Below are 20,715 nucleotides of genomic sequence, written 5' to 3'. Positions count from 1 at the left end.
TGGCTCTACTTATTTTCCTCCACCCAAACAATATCCTGTCAATGTGACAATCGAATTCGTTTTCCCCGCTTTGCTAGAGCTTCCTTTCGACAGTTACCTTTTGCTTCTTTGGTATGCTTTCACAAAGAGTCAATTTATTGGAGAGGAAGCTCTTTGTTTGTGCACTTTGTGTATGTGTGGGTGTGTATGATTGAATTATAGCGACTGCATAAATATCATATCATATTGGCTGAAATAATACGTACAATCCACTTGAAGTCCTTTGTCGACAATGCATTTCAGGTATGCATTGATTGAAACGCAAAATTGAAGCTTTGTTTGTTCACCGATGCATATAATAACGTAACTGTGAGCTGACGAAAATACTGGTTTTGAATATGAAGCAGCTCACTACATATATTGAAGAGCAACGAAGCGCTCAGCCATTGTCTGATGCACATAGAATGACAAATATTGTTGTTTCGGGTGCTTATGCTCGCTTCTTAGATCGAAATTCAAGGGTATCAATTTCTATTTGGAAAATCAATATCTACCTATTGTGTACCTGAGATCTGTGCGACGTTGCTGCGTGTGTGTGTTTACGTCTCGTTTCATGTTTATGAGCTATTTTTGGATAAATGTATGTATTGACAAATATTTTACGACAAGAGAGATGTGTGCGTTGTGTTCTCTCTGTTGTCAAGAGCAGCCATATCATACCGGACGAGTGTAAGCAAAGAATCCATTTAAGCGTCTCGCAGTCTTTTCTTGTATTCATATTTCATATGGGTTTTGTGACGCGAACACCCATAAAATATATGGACGGGATTATTCGTTTTGCAATTTTTTGCGTACATTAACTGTCGCCCGTCAACCAACCACCCAGTTTTACATGTGATGGGCGAACATACAAACAATTGCGAGCCACTGTTTATTGATACGCTGCCACTTGCCAATCAATTAAATTGACTGAATGTCTGTATCGAATATCGCTTGGTCAATATTTGTTCGAGCGTTTTTTTTTTTCATTCCTTTTTGTGTTGATTTTAGCTGTTCAGCTCGGAAATGGATTCCACTCACGATAGGTCAAACATTCATATTTTTTCGGTCCGTTTCAAATACAGTGAAGCAAATCAAAAGATTTGCGTGCCAAAGTCAACGTACATCGACCCAATTCGATGTTTTGATTTGTTTGATCGACTTTTTGTAATCGCTTTCGCAACGAAGTCCATATATAAATCTTTCTGATCTTTTTGCCATTTCAAAGCGTTTTGTTTACACAATCCAACCGAAGGGGAGGGCAAAAGATTAAAATATATATTTTACCAAAATGATGAATCATAAGTTAATCGATGCATAAAATGAACGGTTGACTTTGAATTAAAAAAGAATGTAAACGGCTTAGCTGAACATAAAATAGAAAATGAATAGCATATAAGCTATTGAAATGAAAATATATATTGATATTTTTGCATAAAGTTCTGATGAGTTGTTTGAACGCGCGTCGACCAGCACACCACACATTGGCAATATAAGTGTTTGCGTGTGCGAGTGCGTACGCGCTCAAACCATCAATTGGCGACAGCCAATAAATAAAAATTGCCCTTTTATGTGCACATTTCTGGTGGTGTATTCATTCATCTCGATTAAGCCGTTTCTATTTTTTTAAGCAATATGATCGCATTTCATCGAGTGATTTTTCGAACCCCATCGATATTATAAAGCGAATCATGATAACGTATTATCTGTCAGTGGATCGAGCTCACTTAGAATCGAACACACACACACACACACACGCTCTCATCGACAAATAACCATTAAATCCAAAATCCGATGACACAAACCCATTGGTTGTCATAGCATTTTGCCAGAGTATCGCCAATAGGCATGCATATTCCAATTGAAATTTATTGAAATCGGTAAAATTTTATGATTACGATTATTGCCCGTTGTGGGAATGGCACATGAATGGTGTCGATGAGGAATTGAACAAGTTGAGTCGTTCCATTGAACGATAACAAACGAGACGCGGGCGAGCGCCTATGGTTCGCTTCACTTTCAGTTCTAGCGATGCCACGCGCGCACCATTTCGACCAAAAGAACTAAAAACCAACACATAATCACACATCAAAATTACTATCGGCTACGGGTTATCAGATTTTTGAGGCGTGTGCTCGTTCAAAATATGTGTCATTTATCTGGATTTGTTTAATCTTTTTGCAATAGCCTGCCATTCATAAGATTCATCTGGATTTTGAACCGAAGCCAACATCATACACACAAGACAGAGAGACAGATGTGTGAATGCCCTATGCGTGTCGCGTCCGATTTTCGATTAAACGTTCGCAATATTATTGTTACAAAGTTTTATTTGAATAATACCAACATTATATTTTATCACATCGTTATGTCAAATTATCACTTGTTTTGTTTGCAAAAGCCAACTTCTTATCGGCCATTTTGCTGCCTGTCATGATGATGACCGATGGCGGTGATGATGATGATGATGATATTGTTGCCATAGTTTCTGTGGGTGTTCGAGCACAACGAATCAAATTTAAGTTCAACCGCTTCATCGATAGTCTCTTGTCATAGAAACAGATCAGATGATTATTTGAAAGGGGCAAGAGTTCACAACATCGAACGCAATCAATGTTAGATTTGTTTGTGACACATTTCGGATGGGAAGTTTAACGATGAAGCGATTACCATCGGTATGTTCGTATGTGTTTATGTGTGCATGCGGCGCTGTCTAATTTGTTCGCTTGAGTTTTGGGCGGTTTCGATTTCCCACATCTACTACTCAAATGGAATTTTCATCAAATACAAATTATCACAACGATTCTGCATCTAATTTCTGCCTCGTCGCAACTATTTTTCAGATGGTGTGTGTGTGTTTGCGCACCGATATTGAATTTACAAGATGTATGCATTCACCATCTGCTGTTGGTGCTAGGGCTGCTGTTGTTCGCTAAGAAATTGGTGGGAAAGAAGTTCCTCTATTCAACATGCCAAAAACCACAATAAGACTTGCTCCGCAGCCAGGCCACACAAGTAATACAAACTTTTTCCGTCATTAATTAGCTAGTTAGCAGTATTATTGGAAAAGTTTGGGTGCAGGGAATAAGTTGTGGGTGGAAGGAGGACATATTTGTATAATGGCGTACACTATGTGCGATGCATATCGCAACTGACTGAATGTGTCGAGGATAATAATTATAGTGATTTCTGCTCATTTTTGCCATAATTCATTCGTTTTGATAGCATGTCATGTGGCATTTCATACACACATATGGATAAATGTTTGTGTTCACACGCCCGATGGTTGTCGTATGGCGCATGCAGTCTGTTTTACCCATGTTGCCAGCGTAGAAATGTGAGATTTTCCGGAGGAATTGAATCAATCGTCATAACAATAATAATTTATGTTTTTGCTCGATGTTCGCTAATTTATTGCCTGTTTTCTCGAATATTCCAATTCTTTTTTATTGGTCAGTGCTTACAAGTGCTTCGAATCGAATTTAATAATTCGTATTCGCTTTTGCTTTGTACATGAAATTGATTAATTAGACAAGAATCGAGCTGAAATGCATGAAAATGCCAGGAAAACGATCCATTTCACTGTGCGGCTGCTCTGGACAGGACCCACTTCGATTTTGCGATGAAATGTGTGTATGAGTTTCTTCAAATGCACTCGAATTTCCGGCGCGGTAATTTGGTGGCTTTTTCGTAAACTTCGAGCTTCTTCTTGAAAAAATATCAACTGACAGCAATGGCAGCTACAATAAATGTTTGTCATTGTAAATGCAATAAATTCTTTGGCTATGTTCAGCACCACAGCAATAGCAGCATCGGTGCTTGTCTGCCTCTCCCCATCTTCAGAAAAATCACAGTGCCCCAGGATATACATAACGTGCATAAAGATTGCGGTGGTTCATTACGCTTGCCGTAATGCGATTTTACTCGGAAGAAAAATCCGACCAAATGTGATTTAAATAATTTCGTCATTAGTATTACGATTATGGAAGCGAAAAATTGAGGGGAAAAGTAGTATGCATAGAATTTCTAAATTATAATCGAGAGATGATACATCCACACAAAATGAAGAAGAAGAAGCGGTATCCAAAATACGAACCAGAAACTATCGTCTCAGTTTCGTGGTAACGCATTAAGTTTACCAAAGTCAATTACAGCTGAAGCGCTTCCTTTTATTACATCATTCAAATTAAAGCAAATGAGCATCATTTGCTGATGAATAAAAACCTCGGATCGACTTCTTTTGGCTGCCATTTTGCATATTGGAAACTAATGGAATTAGTTTGTGTTCGTGTGTCGGTCGTTGCTTTGCAAATGATGATTCGATCCGATTTGATGCCATTGCCTCGGAACTGTAACACTTCGATTCGTGTGCGTCAATAAAATTTCATTCATTCACCCGGTTTTTTTTTTACTTTTGGTTCATGCAAATTCAATGAAATTCGATATGTTTTTTTGTAGTGAAAAATTCAACTGCAATACCATTTTATCGCATACAAAATTGCTCTGAGATTGATAAGCAGCGGCACAAAAAAAAAATCGAAGCAATAAAAAAACACTTTTTGTCTATTCGTTGGCAAAGAAGATCTTCAATTTGTTGGATCTTTTTGTTCGATTCAAACGAACCGCCATCGGAGAAAAAAAGACAAAAAAAAATGCGTGCTTGTCGATTTTTTTCTCCGTCTGGCAGAGAGACGAAAATAAATTGGATCAAAGACAAAAAATGAAATGAGCAAATAAAATTTCGAGCGTTTGATGGCATTTGCAATTTTTGTGAACGGCAATTACTATCCCCCAAATTGCCATTTGCACCAGTCAACGATGGTCGATGGCTTTGAGAAACAAGACCGTTCGAACAGCATCACATTCGAATACCATATACACAAAATATATTTGTCTACGTACAAAAATGACATGTCAAAACGGTACACACATTTTGTAATTTATGACCAACTGCATGGTCATTTCATTGCAAACAGCTCCCTGCTTTCGGAATGGACATTGGAAACACCACCAGCCAATATATGTATATATATATATACATACGCGCGCGCATACACTCACAACACACAATAATAATGGAGTCGATGAAGAGAAAACTGTCGGTATCAGCATTAAAACAACGTATCGTTCCACACACGGTTCTCCACACGAATTCTCGGTCCATTGAGAAAGGACGCCGAATGTGAACACTTCAGAAATTACGACTGCTTCGATCGTAAATGCCGTCGAAATTGTATTCGTTTTATGCTTTTGATGGCATGTATGCCATATGTGTGTGTGTTTGCATTTTTTTCGCTTCTGTTTGCCGCTCTCTGTTCGCAAAAATAATAAATAATATGTGATTCGTAATCGAAATTGAAGGCAGCGCGAGAAAAAAAAGCGGACAATTGCCATCGAGTGTGCACATGACATTTTAACGGATTAAAGAATCGACCCACGCTTGATTAACACGCTATATTTGACGTCATCGAAAACCAAAGAAGAATCACGTTTACACCACTGACTCTTGACGTGCTTGCTCGCTCGCTGGAATCTATTGAGAAGTACAGCGGAAAATATGAGAGAATGTTGGCTGTCAGAAAACCATATTTGAAAGAGGAACAACCACTAAAACTCTCGACCTGTTCGTTCATTCATATACGTTTGGTTTTTCTTGCTTCCGATATGACAAATTTCATTACAAATTATAAAAAAAGTGTTTGTTCACAATCTCATTTTATTTTCAAATCAGATATTATTGCCGAGAGGCTTGATTTCCAATTACACCATTCGATTTGGTTGAATAAAAAAAAGTAACGACAACATGTTCTTTGTAAAATCCAAAAATCATCAAATGTGTTATGTAACGGCGCTGCCCTTTTGCAACAGTTAACTCGTGTAAATATGTAGCGTCAAATGAAATCCGCGACAGCAAATCGTGTAAACAAATAAAAGCACCATATAACCTGAATGTGTTCGTTCACGATTTTATAGCGATTGAAGCGGGCGAAAAAAACACGACATTTGATTGGGTTTTCGCTTCTATTATGACACTTTTATCTTCGCTTCTTTCAATCAACGGCTTGTTGTCTCGCCCGTCACTCTCTCACGTTTTCTGTTGTTATTGGTGAGGCAGTAAAAATAGTATTTTTCCCCTTTTTATGGCCGAATATTTCAATGAGGGAAGAGATGGGGAATATTGCGTTAGAGAATAATAAAATGAAAACAAAACCAATACACTCACTAGCACTTACATCTGCTTGAATTGCACCTTTGTTTCATTCAGTGGAAACGGACGTCGATGTTACATATATATGTCGATGGCTGTCGAGCATCTCAAAATGTTCATTCTATGTATGTTTTTTATATTTCGTGGAATTTTTCCTTGGATTTTGAGGGAATTACGAAATATGGGTGACGGTAGAACTTGGAATTCGGGCTCCGCATGCGTATCGATAAAGAGATTCTGTTGAAAGAGGTAAAACGAACCAAAATTTGTGCTCTTTATCTGTGTTACCAAGCATTCTCATCATTGCTGTGTGTATGTGTTCAGTAAAAACCAACGCTTCATTGAATTGATCTAATATTTAGATAGGAGATAACAAATTCATACATGAATGGATCTGATCACACATACACGTTCAGCGTAGACCGTTTTGCATTCTTTGCATCGTTTTTTTCTTCTATTTGGTTCTGGGTATGTCAAAGCAACGGTTTCACAACGATGTAATCACCTAATTCGGTTTTCTCATCATTTCTTGTTAGCATAATTTGCTAAAACAAGCGTATTTCAACTTTCTTTTAACGATGAGCAAACAAATAACACAAGCATATAAATGGATACATTTTTCTGTCGAAGACGTATTCTATTTGCATGGCACAAGCAAAACGTATAAAGACATTGCAAAAGTTACTGCGCAGCCAATTTTCGTATATGAAATGTTTGGTTCATTTTGTTGTTGGCGTTGCTGAATCAAAGCTAAAGATATGAGATGATTGGTTTGATTCCTTTGTAGCACACAAATGAATGTCGAACACAAACGGAAAAATGTGGAAAAATTGAGAGGAAAAAATGTGTCCAAAGAAACTCGATATTTGTTTTTTACATTCATTTGTTTATTCTGACAGACAAATCAACATGGTACACCAGCGAACATTTGCATCACAAACCATCTCGACATTGCGCTGATGTTTCTTTTCTGCTAATTTATTTTTCGTTTGAATTTTGGAGAAAGTCGAGAGCAACAATAGAAAATGTCACATCTAGTCTTATTATTCACTCAATCACTTGATTAATGACTGTGTCAATTCACTCAATAAAAGTATCACCTTTCACTTAAAGTAACGCTCCGCTCTCGAGATATGCACACATACTCAGAATCAAATGCTGTGAATATTGAGTCAAGTAATGGATTATCTTGCAGAACTTGAAAATGTCTTTTTTTTCACCAAAAAGAGACATACAATACACTCTCTCATAACATTCAAACACATTGTATTTTCGTGTTTGATTGATGACTCACCACATATATGCAATTTTCATAAACGGTGAGAGCGCAAACGGAAATCTTGTGCTTCACACATGCAATTCAGAAAGAAAATTAAACTGCGTTGTGATAATTGCCTTGGGGAGCCGGAATATGAATTAATGTTTTTGACGAAAGTGGTGGCTGTGTGCAGGCAACCGCACTCGAATCGTTGATGGAGTAAATCATTAGCAAAAATCGACAAAAACTACGACCAAGAGAGAAAGATAGGGAGAAAAGAGTCACAACAAATGGAAAAGTTTTGTGAGTGCTCAGCGAAAAGTTTAAACGCATGTTTACAAAGGTTGAGTGCAGACACAGTAAGTTTTCATCATCAGCAAAAACTATACACATTGCATCTCGTTTCTCATCACACAAACGAGCCGCCATCCAGAATAATATACATGGACGTACGCAAAAACAACGCAGAGGGGGAGAGGGGGAGCGAAGAAAAAATATTACGATATTTTGCTAGTGACAGAAAACATAAAAGTCGCAACGAAAAGCGAATGGGCAAAAAAAAGAAGGGAAACGACCAACTACATGAAACTGGCCTCCGCTTTGTCAATTCTATTTGCTCAATGATTCGGTTTTTTTTTATTCATTTCCAACTGATTTTATCTGTTGACCAAGTTTTGCTCTGCATTTCATCTCTCCATCGTTCGCTCTTGCTTCCTCGTTCATTCCATTCGTTCGGTCGGTCGTTCGACGAACTTCCATTATGTTTTTACACATACAAAGACATAAACAAAATGTCGGCACCAGAACACACGAAAATAATGGAGAAATTGAGCATTGTTTCTGTGTGTGGTTGTGTGGTGTTATTTGCTGATATACCACTTGATTTCGTACATACTCGGACGCTTTTTCTATGCACGTCCTGTTACATACTTCTTCATTTCATTTTTTGTAATGAGTTTATGACACACAAAAACTTGACCAAAACACTGATGCTCTGGCGTTGTTTGTGCTTGGACACAGCTCCGATGAAATATATGCAATGGGAGCAATGACTGGAAACTAATATTTTCACCATTGCCCCCATTTTTTGCGGCAATGCTTGGTGCTAGAGAATGTTGAGCTGTAACCAGAAGATGACAATTGTTTTGTCAAATTGGTTCACAAACAATTTGCCAAGTGTTCATTATGTTGCTGTATAAAATGACGTCAATGTATGAAAATCATTGTCTCTTCGCACAACTGCACACATTTCACTTCATTTTCTCTCTCTCTCTCTCTCTCTCTCTCTCGATTTATAGCCATCAAAAATGGCATTTGCGCCATAATTTAATTTTGATTGGTTGCTTGTTGTTTATGCATTTTTTGTAATTTGAAAAATTAAAATGCACGAAAAAACCACTTAAATTCGAATTCAATCACAGATGATATCTGCCAATCCGATTTTGAATAGATTAAATCGATTTCAGATCATCGTTTTCAATTTAGTGTTTGTGCTTCAATGTATTTTGGTGATTCACCAATTAAATTATCTTTTGATGTTTACGCCCAAGTGGATGCATATTTTTTGGTTTCACTACTCTATTTCACCATTCAAAATTCATGCTGCAATTTATGCGATTAATACTAAAGCGTAAATTTCTAATTGGAATAGATACGGATAAAAATGATGATTTCATATGAGGGAAAAGATAATATTTTTCAGAGAATTTCCTTATTTAAATGAATAATTAAGATTTTAATCTGTTTTTCTCTACCGTGTTTTTCATCCACTTTTTTTTGTGATGGCAAACATTTTGTAACACAAAATTATGTTTTGCAGAGTGGCACTCCGCTGCCGTGCGCACATTTTTATACTTTGTAAATAAAATATATACGTATCATACAAAATGGATGAAAAGAAAGTGGTTTTATACTTACGGTCGATACGCAATCCGTTGCATCGCCTGAATATGGCAGCCTACCGCTTTCTCTTCGTCCTTCGGGTTAAAAACACGCCAACGCTTTCGATGTTGTGGCAGTAGCGTGTGTGTTTTTGACTAACAAAATCTCCGGCGCGATGTGATTAGGGTGGCGAATGTGGGTAGGATGAGTGATTAGTTGGAAATCGGTCGATAGGGGCGATTTCCAAAAATATTGTGTATCTCTTTCGGTGTAGGGATAGTCGGAAGTGATTTTTCTATGATATTTCGGGTGATACCGGCTGCTAAAAGGCCTTATAACTCATAGATTTTCGAAGTATCCGCACAAGTTCCCTTTGTCGCACAACAAAAAATGCGAGTCGATTGACTAAATATTTCGACGTGTAACGGTGTGTTTGGAATCGTTTTTTCGAGCGATTGTTGGTCTTTTCAAACACTTCTGCAGCGCAATTCTGGTGTGTTCGACTGTGAAATAAGTGGGAATATGCACAATTTTTTAAAAATGAATCCGCTTATAGAGTTTTGTTTTGCTTTGTGTGTGAGAGATGTTTTTTTCATTTGTTTCTGTTTGAGTGCACAAGTGTCTCTTCGAAAATGTACCGAGCGCGATGTCAAATACGTGTCGAATTGGTTCGGATACCCGCACACACACACAGAGAGAATGAGATCCGATTGGAGCTTATACAAAGCAAAATGCTAGAGATAAACTGCGACAGACAGATGGAAACGAATTTATGTCAAGTATAGAGTAGAGTGACGCACATAAACATTCTCTCTCTCTCTCTTTTCGCGTGTTGTATGTGTGTTCTTTTTTGCCGCTTCAACTTTTAATTTCGAGTGAATTTTTTTTTGAGTTTTTTTCGCTTTTGAGAAGATACAAAAAAACAGACACAATCTAACTCCTTTCCACACGAATTTAACGGACCAAAATGTAGCGTTCGAATGAAGTTGTTAATGTTTTTTTTTTCTATTGTTTTTGTTCCGCTGGTTTAGTTTCTGTGTTCGAGTTGTAGCTTTTTTTTGGTGTAGCAACGAGCGACCAACACAATTAATTTAGGCGGTTATTTTTTGAATTGCAATTATTTATCAGTTCGTCGTTTTTGTTTTCGCGTTTTCTGCACTTAAATATCTCTTTTTCTCTTTTGTTTCTTTTTTTGTCACAACAAACAAAAAATTGCATTTAACCTTTATCTCTCTGGCCAATCAAATCGTAATCCTTTTTTCCAAGTATTTCGTCTGTTTTTTTCTGGTTTTTCAGTTTCTAATTATTATTCGAGCTATTTTATTCGTATTTTTTTCTATTGCCGTTTTTCAATTTTTCATGCATTCAATTGACCACGTCGAATCAATTTGCACGGTCAGAAATTAAGTAAGCTTAGCAAGGGGGAGTGGAAAAAAATACACGATCCGATGGTGGTGGCGGCGATGGCACTGTTAAATTCAATGTTTTCAGTCAATTTTTTTTCCTCGTAAAAACGTAAGTTTTGGTAATTTGTTGGATAAAAACTTTGGAGCTGATGGCCGTTTTTACGGTTAATGCGTCCAGTTTGCATGTGCAATTAATTTCTTTTTTTTCGCTCTTTCGGCCAATTTAACACATTTAATTGAACAACCAAACGGAGCAAAATGTCCGGCGTTTTTTTAAAAATCGTTTATCTGCTGTGTTAATTGCTTTTTGAACTGTTTTTTTTTTCGTCGATGATGTTAATATTTTCGAATCAGATAATAATTTCAATACTTTGTTGTGTGCAAATTAGTTGAATTGTTCATTAAGATCGCATTGGCAAAGTCCTGAAACGAAATAAGAAAAAAAAAACGGTTCAAATGCATGAAATACGATTAATTTTTTGGGAATTCCACTGAAATGGAAACACAAATATAAATAGAAATATAAATTCATTTCATGAGCGTGTATGTGTTGTGTGTATGTTTTTGTTTCAAACTTCAATGTTTTTCGTTTGAGTCTCACAAAAGAATTTCGTTAATGCATGAGCAGCTGTCGCCATAATCCATGGAAACAAATCATTATTTCACTTGGAACAAGTTCTGCGTAAATATTTATTTTTCTCTTTCTCTCCCTTCATCGCTTTGTGCAATTTTAAATTAAATATCATTCGAGTGAGAAAAAACATAAGCAATAGCGTGCGTGTGCAAGTGGCAACACAGCTTTTCACAGTTTATTAGTTGAAGATTTGTGTCTATTCGCGCTGTACAAGTGGTGTACCTCTTTAAAATTTGCATTGTATATTTCTCTTTTGCAGTGAACGAAGAATTTGATTCTCTAGCAACTTGTTTTCCGTCATTTCATCCATCTTTCTGCCTATTTCTCTCTTTCGCATATGGAACGGAACCAGACTCTCGTTGTTGTTTTTTGTTTTATATTCCAAAAAAAAGAGAAGCAGAAACATCAAACGAATTCACCTTAGCAAATAGAACTTCTTTCAATTTGCCGTTGCTTCTGAGTTTCTCGAGCTTGGTGCAGAAATTTTGTGTTTTGTATGCGCTGTCACAATTTGTTGGTTCTTTTGAGCGCCGTTCGGTACAGCACACAATTCATTTCATGGATATGGAAGTCATAACATCGAAAACAAAATGATGTAAACAACGGAGGCAGAAAAAGGGAAACCTTTTAGGATACAGTCGCAATTTTGAAAGAATCGCTCGCTGCCTTACATCATTTAACACACAAAGAGTCGAGAAGAAAAACAGAAGAAGACGACAGAAAAAACACACACCGACCCACATAAATATATATGTTTTTTTACAATTCAATTTCAATGTGTCGCATGCGAACGAATATATATCTTTTACAGGAGGCGCTTTTTCTTCGAATTTTTATCGCTCTCGCGCGATTTTGTCGCTACTTCGTTTGTTCTTCTGTCAGTGTATAAATGTCTGTATGATGCCGATGTGAAATGTAAATTTAATGAAAGAATGATACATAAAAAAAATATTGTTTATGCGTACTGCGTATTCGATACGAACGCGTTATTTCGGGCATGTGTGAACATTGAGCAAATAGAAACTGAAATAAAATCATTCGGTTTGTAGCTTTTGTAGCTACATTTTTCGTCCTCTTCTCTTCTCTTCACTTCTCTTGCGTTCGTGTATCTTTCTCTATATAAATAAACAATTTTTTTTTCATGCTCAACCCTGTTGGGAACATTTCCCGGATAGATGTGCGTGTATGACATGTTCGGAGCCCAAGAGAACACTCAAAGCACAGCCTACTAAACATGATTTGATGGCGCGCTAGCGTTAGTGAACGAAATAGAGAACGAAAAAAAAAAACATGGAAATGTCCGCGTTCGCCGAGTATTGCGCGATGTTCCCGATGTGAAAGTAAACACAAATGACGACTGGATGTATTTAAATTTTCATGCTCGTTTGAATGCAGTGCTAGCATAAAAACAAGGCTTAGAACACATGCGTCTCTTTCTTTCCCATTGTCTCTCATTGTGATACATTTAGCGAATGGAAAAAATCCTATTAAGACCAGTGTCGCGCGCTTCCCAACCCAATTTCTCCAGCGAAACTTTGGTTTAGCAAGGCATCATTGGGACGGACATACACGCATTTTGTTCGAGACATAAAAGTATCATAAAAGTGTACACCGAACAAAGGTTCATTCAAAGTCAACAGCATGTAATATTTGATCCAAAACGCTTCTGGGATGTATACATTGTAAAATTACGAATATGCGTGAAGCACACATTAATTCCATTACACAGCAGATTGCCTTGACCAAACCTAACGTACGAAACCAGCCATCGGAATAAAATAGAAAAACGACACGAAGAGCGCATTTCAACGGGATCCGCCAACAACATCATCTTTTGTTCAACAAAAATAACGAGAAAAAAAACACGCATGCTTTGGGCCATATTTTTTGTTGTTCTCATTGCTGTGGCGAAAGGGAGAAAGATAGAGAGAGAGAGAGAGAGAGAGAGAGAGAGAAAAAAAAAAGCGGAAATATTTTTGCATTTCTCTTCAATTAGTGGCAATGATATTGAACGTAAACATTCGCGTTTATTACACCAATGTTAGCTTTGGATGCACTACCCACATTTTTTTTTGGACTGGCTCGGGGATATAATCGCTTTTTAAACTATTCCCTAGTCGATTATATCAGTAAACATGGCTTTATGTTTTTCTTGTGGATATTAAAATTGCATCTGATATGTGTGCGCGCACCGCGGCATCAAAACGCACAATAAAATAAATAACAAGATGCCGTAAAATGTTTTATGTGACAGTTTGAACATTTTTGGCATACATAAAAAATTTAGTTGCTTGTTTCCAATAAAAAACATTCCCAAATTTTTTCCGATGGACTATAAAGCTGAGGCAACCATTTTCGATACAACTCACTATACGACTCATGTTACAAACAACGATGTTTACATCGACTACATTCGTTCAATTATATATATTTGTTCAGTTCGGGTTGAATGCAATTTCAACCCAAATTACGCATTCAATGCGAACCAACGAGGAGTTTGATTGCTCGATTCTCTTTTCAACTTCATATTACGACAATTTCTCTCAACTAGAAAATTATATTGACTTTTTGAAATAGAGAATGGAAAAAACACGGAAAATTGAACGAAGAAGACATAGATTGTATATACGTGTATACGACGAGTTTATTTTCGATTTAGTCACCCGAGTACTGATCCATCCGCAATGATGTCCTTCACTCTTTTCCACTTCCTTAGCATTTTCAGTCAAACCGATATTCACATAAAACCCACAATGTTTTACCTCTTCATGCTCGTTTACGTTACATCCACTTAATGAAATCGTTAAAAATCGATTTGCAATTGAAGAACCCTTTCATTCCACTAACCCTCATTTTTTCGAAGAAGAAAAACAACCAAGAACCCATTTTTACGCTTCGATGCAACACTTGGTTGAAGCCTCATTAGCCAGTGCAAAACCGTTTGCTTCAATGTAACGTGTGTAGAATGCATTTTTTTTCGCTCCCGTAAACGTATTGTTTAAATGGAATTGGAAAATGAACTTGCTATCAATATTATCAGCACCATCATCGTCGTCATCATCATAGTCAATAAATGCATCGCTTATTTCGCTATTCACCAGCTAGAACGATTGAAGAGAGAGAAAAAAAGCTTCGTGGAAAATTGTGAGAAATCGATTGTCTCGCAATGATGAATGGTTGAATGTGTGAATTGGATCACATGCAGCCAATCCATCCGTATGCCGCAGCCAGATGTACTACCTCTCTCGAATCAAGTGATAAAGTCTACTTAACTAACGTTACTAGCAATAATTCTGCTACACGAACATTGTTTTTCTTTCACACCGAGGATATCGATTGCACACTGCACAGATGCCTCGTTGTTAGTAAGAACTTCATCAAAACCGAACGATTCACCCAATGCTCTGCATCCATTCTGCAATGAGCCGCTTTTTTTCTCTTGCTCGCTTTTCTTTCGGCCAGTTCAAAGTTTAGCACGTAGGAAAAATGCAAGTGAATCATCGCGTATTGCGCGATACTGGAATATTTTCATCACTTTTGGATCAAGGATGTAATTGAAATCTTGTTATTGCCGACGTTTTTCACATCAATTGCTCAAGTTTTTTTAGTTTTTTTTGCCCATTGTTCATTGTGGCGCAGAACTCAGTTATGCTCCTTTTTCATTTATTTGATAGATGATTCACAAGGTTGCTGCAACAGCAATATACCACAGGCGATCCGGGTGGCACCGATTGTAATGTGTTGAAAAATACATTGTAACACACAGGATTTTACTATCGGTGCCACAAGGTGTCGCTAGTGGTAATGCTCTTGCAGCAACGGTGTGAGATGATTACTACCCAAGTATCAACTAGACCAGAAACGTCCTATAAAATTGAAGAAAAGTGGGTCCGGTGTGCAGTTGTTGCTGAAGAAGCCGTTTATTTTGCGCGATACTTATCATACAATCATAAAACAAAACATCAACCGATATCAAAACTGTAAGCAACCACTTTTTTATGTTCTTTTCCTCATTTCACATAGAAACGTATTCCTTGCACATTATAATCTTTGCACATAATAAAAAATGATTTAAAAAAACACATGAAATTGTGTCTGAGTTGATATTTTTTTTTTATTCTATGTTCAACTGACTTTATCACAACCGGAAGCTTAAAAGTCTTTTCACAATGTTTAAGTGGGATTAATAATCTGAATCGATGATCACAAAAAAACATTGGACAATTCGGATCAAACTAATTCGTTGACTTCATGGCCATTGAGTGTTAAAGAGACAAAACGGAATATTAAACGGTTACGATTACCTGTAACAAAACTGCTTTTGATAGCTCACTCATACGCGCGCCCAATTCAACCGCCAACTTAGTCCAAATTCTTCAACTGTATGGGATGCGAAACCAATGAAGCCTTGGGAAAATTCTTTTCAACCTAATGGTATCCCTTTATGTGTCAATGCATAATTTTAGTCTAAAAACGACCACCTTTGCGCTCTGTGCAAAACAGCACGGCGTGTTCCCACATTTTTGGGCCAGTGTTATTTTATATGATGACGACGACGACGACAATTTTGCCGACCGTTTCTCTCATACGCATAAAAGGTTGCCAAAAATATTACCTGCTTTTGCTGAAATGCGGCGCAACCGCCCGAGAAATATGCCGAGTGTGTGTGTGAGAGAGAACGAGAGTAATATATACAGCCATCCTAGTTAACGGTAAGCTTATGAAAATGGGCAAATGGGTAAAAAGTATGGCCGATTTGATGTGTTCGGTGGTCAAAAGGAGGAAATTGCTTTGTGTGCAAAATCATATTGTTCGACATGATGCCGGCCAGATTACATTGAACGATTTATTATTTTGATAAGGATTCAGTCCAAAATAGCGAATGAAATCGGCCTACTGAATACAACACTCTCGTTCCCATTTCGAAAATGTTGTGATTATTGTCCAATATCCACAAGTTTTCAGCTATCGCCGGATTGGTATGTTTGTGATTTTCCAGCGGATTTTCGGGCGCATTATGTCATGTATCGATTGGATGAATCGAAAATCCCAAGCTTTTATACGAACCGCGTAAAATGCCAAAAACATTCGAATAAATGTCATATTCAACAAAAAGGATAGGATTTAAACCAAAATAATTATCGACATTGATCATTGAACACGGGCGCCATTAGGTTTTTATCCAAGCTGCCAATTTCATTTCACTCCATCAAAAGTTACATGGGCATTGAACATACGCACACACCAACGCAAATTCGTTCAACGAACAATGCAAACGTATTGAAAATTGAAACTCCGTATAAACGCATCTGCCGAATGATTGAGAACACTTCGTGTCGATGAAGCTTTCATTCAAACAACATGTTATACATTCAATTTTACAACGCAACGGAATAGTAAATTTTGGTGAATGTACCCAATGAGGAATTATGGTATTCTTGTAACGCGTATTGTATGAAAGTGTACACCGTTTGTGCACACACTGTGTACATTTTCATTACAAAATTGTTACAGATTTGTACACATTCCTCATTGGGTACAACACACAGATACAAACCAATTTCTTTGACGGAGTTCGCGATAACAATGCTTTTTGTGTTATTGATCAATAATCCAGTATTTTTTACTGTTCCACCTCCGCACATGTTGTGTGGTACAACACGTTTTGACGTTGTCTTTGCTCGTAGCAGCACATCCCGCCCGTCAAAAACAAAGCGAATGCAAAATGGAAAGCGAACAAAAGAGACAACCGCAGCATCAGCGGTAGCGAGCCAAAAATGAGGGCGAGAAATAAAATTTTGCGACTCCTTCGCCTGATTCCATCTTATTTACTATTTCATGAGCTGTATCAAATAAGTGTGCAACGAATCGTTTTACCTGTGACAAGCTGATGACTGTATTTGACAATGTGAATGCGGAATGGGAATCTAGTTCATGGCATTTTGGTAGGAAAATGAGCAATTTGTTTGAACAAAAGAGTGCGTCCGGTTGTTGTTTATTCATGAAATTATTATTGAGCCACACTGAAAATGTTCGCCTTAAATAATTGTTTTCCATTTGAACGCAAATGGCCACAACAAAGCCCACACACACACACTCTTACCATGCATACATGCATACATAAAATAGATAGGCAAGATTCACGCATTAGCAACGCTGACCATTAATTGCATTTTCTATATAATTTAAATAACTTTTTGAATATTTCAACGCCATTTCGTTTGGGCCGTGTAGTGCTTTATTTTATGTTGTTGTTATGAATAACACATTGAACACTTGACCAAGATTTATTTGTTGGTTAAATGTTTGCAACTGAAAATTGGTGGAAAAACACAACCAATTCATTTTCGGGGTTGTGTGTTGTTGTTTTTTTCATCCTTTTTCGGAGCCGCTCTACTAATGATTTTAATTTCAAATGACATTTTAAAATTTGTACGAATATGCTTAAATAATTAGATGTCGAGCATCGAGCACAAAATTCCAACTATTTCTGTCATGTGTTATTAATGAATTTGAACGATTTCGGGCTTTGTTTTCTGTATATATGCGTGTGTGTGTGCGTGTCTGTATGTGGCATATCGATGGTATTGTCGCCGAATAAAGCTCATGAAAGCATTGCAATGCTGCTGTTTTTCTATGTATCACACTCAGATGGTGATTTGGTTTTAAATGAGCCATTGAGTATTGTGTTCGCGTAAAAAAACATTTTAAATCCGCGACACCCGAAACACACATATATTTCAGTGGAATTTTAACGGTCATTTGTTTGGTCATGGCATAAAAAAGCATGAATTAACATAAATCGACGTATTACTTTTGTTGATACGTTTCAGTCGGCCTGCAGATAATTTCATGATATTTCGTTCGTACATCCAAAAAAAAAACCATTATATATATGGATACCAATGAAGTTTGTATAGAATAAATAGTGAGTGATGCGGTGGCCATTATTGGCCGACGCAATTAAATGTTTCACTTCAATAGTCTTTCGAATTGGTTCAAATATGAGATTTACAAATGTGCAGATGTACACGATTTCATCGTGTAATTCAACGCAGAAGAAATGAATATGCGATTTTTTAAAACAAAAGGCTTTAATTATACTCGCCAATCCAACACACATTCAATTCGCTGATTTTTTTATGATTCCATAATGGTTGGTTTGAATTTCATTCAAATGATTTGTGAGACAATAAATTGATAGAAATTGCCTAGGGGCGAGACACATACTATTCCCACTATTCCACTATACTAAAAACGCTATTCCCGCTATTCCACTATTCCGTCAAACGAAATGTCAAATTGCAAAATTTAAAACTGTGTTGTCGACCAGAATGTTTGTAGTTGACTTCTATATTTGTTTTGCCTAGTTTTAGGCTAAGTTTGAAATGCCTTCAGCGAAACCAGTAGTATACGATTTTTTTATGATTATCAGACAGTGATCCGTAACAATAAATGATGATAAAAACTAAATTTCTAGAAGTTTTTTTTTACTCTAGAACTGGAATCCTGCAAAACCGACTTTCCGCAATTCCCACTATTCCATGCAGTGTTTCGCTTATGTACGGATTAGTCAAATCACTATTCCCGCTATTCCATGCAGTGTTTCGCTTATGTGTGGATTAGTCAAATTACTATTCCACCGCTATTTCACTATTTTCGAGCTAAATGGCTATTCCTATTCCACGTGTCTCGCCCCTAGGAAATTGCTGTTTGCGCTTCTCCCGCTTGACTGATGGATTTGATTTTTATTGTGAAAATTTGAAATAATTTGCCCATTTTCAAACTTTTTAATTTGGCAAAAACACCTGCAGGCAGTGGCAATTCGAAAATGGGGTATTTTACATCGTCCATGTGTGAGTTCGTGTGCGTGTGCGTTAGAGAGGTATGGTCAAATGACGAACGCTAGTATTAAAACACCAAAAACCGGATGAAAGGTTGAGTATAATAATTTATCATATCCTCAAACTTGACAAACGGTTCAGGTAGCATCCAGAACGTCGTTGATTTTAACGCAATTTCCGACATTTTCAACGCAGGCCTCTCTCTCCATGAATTCTTTAAGAAGTGGATGGCCGTCAAGTCATTATACGAAACCATCTTAGGAATGACAATTTCAACGCCCGACGCCTTTAACGGGAGCCAATGAGTGTGACTACTCCGACACAGCAGCAAAGCGGTTTGCTGTGAGCCATCTGGAAAACCTGAACTTTTTTGTGTGTGTGTGAGTTTGTTGAAATGGTTGAAGAACTTTAGCAATTTATAATTAAAATATTTCCGCCGTCGTCGAATGGCAAAATCTCGCTCCGGCAAAATGTTTCATATTTCCCAATATGGCCCCAGAGAGTTGTTCAAACAAAGAAAAAAACCATAAACCAGCAACCTCAAAAAGGCAAAGTGGATGCTGAAACAAAGCAGCGCGCCTGTCAAACATTTTCGAATAAACTTTCCATTTGGCATAGATGGAGAGTGGGTAAACTTCCTTGTCAGACAAAACGCCGTCGATTCGAAGCAAACTCAACACACTCCCATGCAGACAAAGAGGAAAATTACACATGTAACCAGAATTGCATAGTAAAGATGCCGTTGGATCAATGGGAATTTTCAATTCAGAGCACAAATTTAATTTACATTCCATTGCAGATTTTTGATATTTGTTTTCTCCGCATTCTCTTGTTGCCCATGCAAATATTTTGATAAAGAACCAACCGTTTTTTTTTGGAGCATAACAAACATTTCTGCATATAGGAAAATTACCATGTTTCCTGCTCATCCCCGCAATCGAATCAAAAGCAGTAACAGAACCGAAAACAAAAAAAAAATGTGATTTAAAGCGATTACCGTTTCGATCGAGACAAAAATGAATGCATTCCGCTGGAGAGTACATGGCACAGTTGCCGTACACATCGAATGCACATTAAATTGTTAAATAGTAACAAATAAATGAATGGAAGCAAAAGCGGAAAAACAACGAAAGGGGAGACAGGGAATGAGAATGTTGTGCGATCGTAAATAAATTGGAACTATTTTCCATTTAATGAATTATTCATCGGGCCTACGAGTTTTTGTGAATGCCACCACACTATGATATGTAGCAATGTTAAGTATTTTTTATATTATATTTGGTGCTCAATGCTCATTCATGGAATTTAAAACACAGCCAGCCCAGCATTACACACATAGCACCATGGTACGGCGTTTGGTGAATGTCGATGATAGCATCAAAAATGAAAACGAATGCGAAAATGCCGTCAATATTACTTATTCATAAGTTGTTCGCCGGCAGTGTGGGAAAATCGATAGCGCACTC

At 37.2% G+C, this 20,715-nt stretch overlaps 2 protein-coding genes across 3 annotated transcripts in view; both read right to left on the bottom strand.

The window, feature by feature from the left end:
* Positions 1–20,715, bottom strand: part of LOC129575682 (uncharacterized) — a 203,090-nt gene that overhangs the window by 91,693 nt on the left and 90,682 nt on the right. The window contains exon 4 of one of the 2 annotated variants that reach the window (XM_055459610.1): positions 11,367–11,376. The exons of the other annotated variant lie outside the window; for it this stretch is intronic. The gene's annotated coding sequence lies outside the window, so the exon portion shown is untranslated. Of the gene's footprint in view, positions 1–11,366; positions 11,377–20,715 lie in introns of those variants that run through there. 2 annotated transcript variants of the gene reach the window in all.
* Positions 1–20,715, bottom strand: part of LOC129575718 (acetylcholine receptor subunit alpha-like 1) — a 165,887-nt gene that overhangs the window by 115,240 nt on the left and 29,932 nt on the right. Inside the window, exon 3 of the mRNA XM_055459668.1 lies at positions 9,402–11,194. The gene's annotated coding sequence lies outside the window, so the exon portion shown is untranslated. The remainder of the gene's footprint in view (positions 1–9,401; positions 11,195–20,715) is intronic.

This window comes from Sitodiplosis mosellana, unplaced genomic scaffold, assembly GCF_009176505.1.
Source record: "Sitodiplosis mosellana isolate CC-2019 unplaced genomic scaffold, AAFC_SMos_1.0 Smas_scaffold_1, whole genome shotgun sequence".
In the NCBI taxonomy this organism is placed as follows: domain Eukaryota; kingdom Metazoa; phylum Arthropoda; class Insecta; order Diptera; family Cecidomyiidae; genus Sitodiplosis; species Sitodiplosis mosellana.
This window is presented reverse-complemented; position numbering and strand designations above follow the sequence as displayed.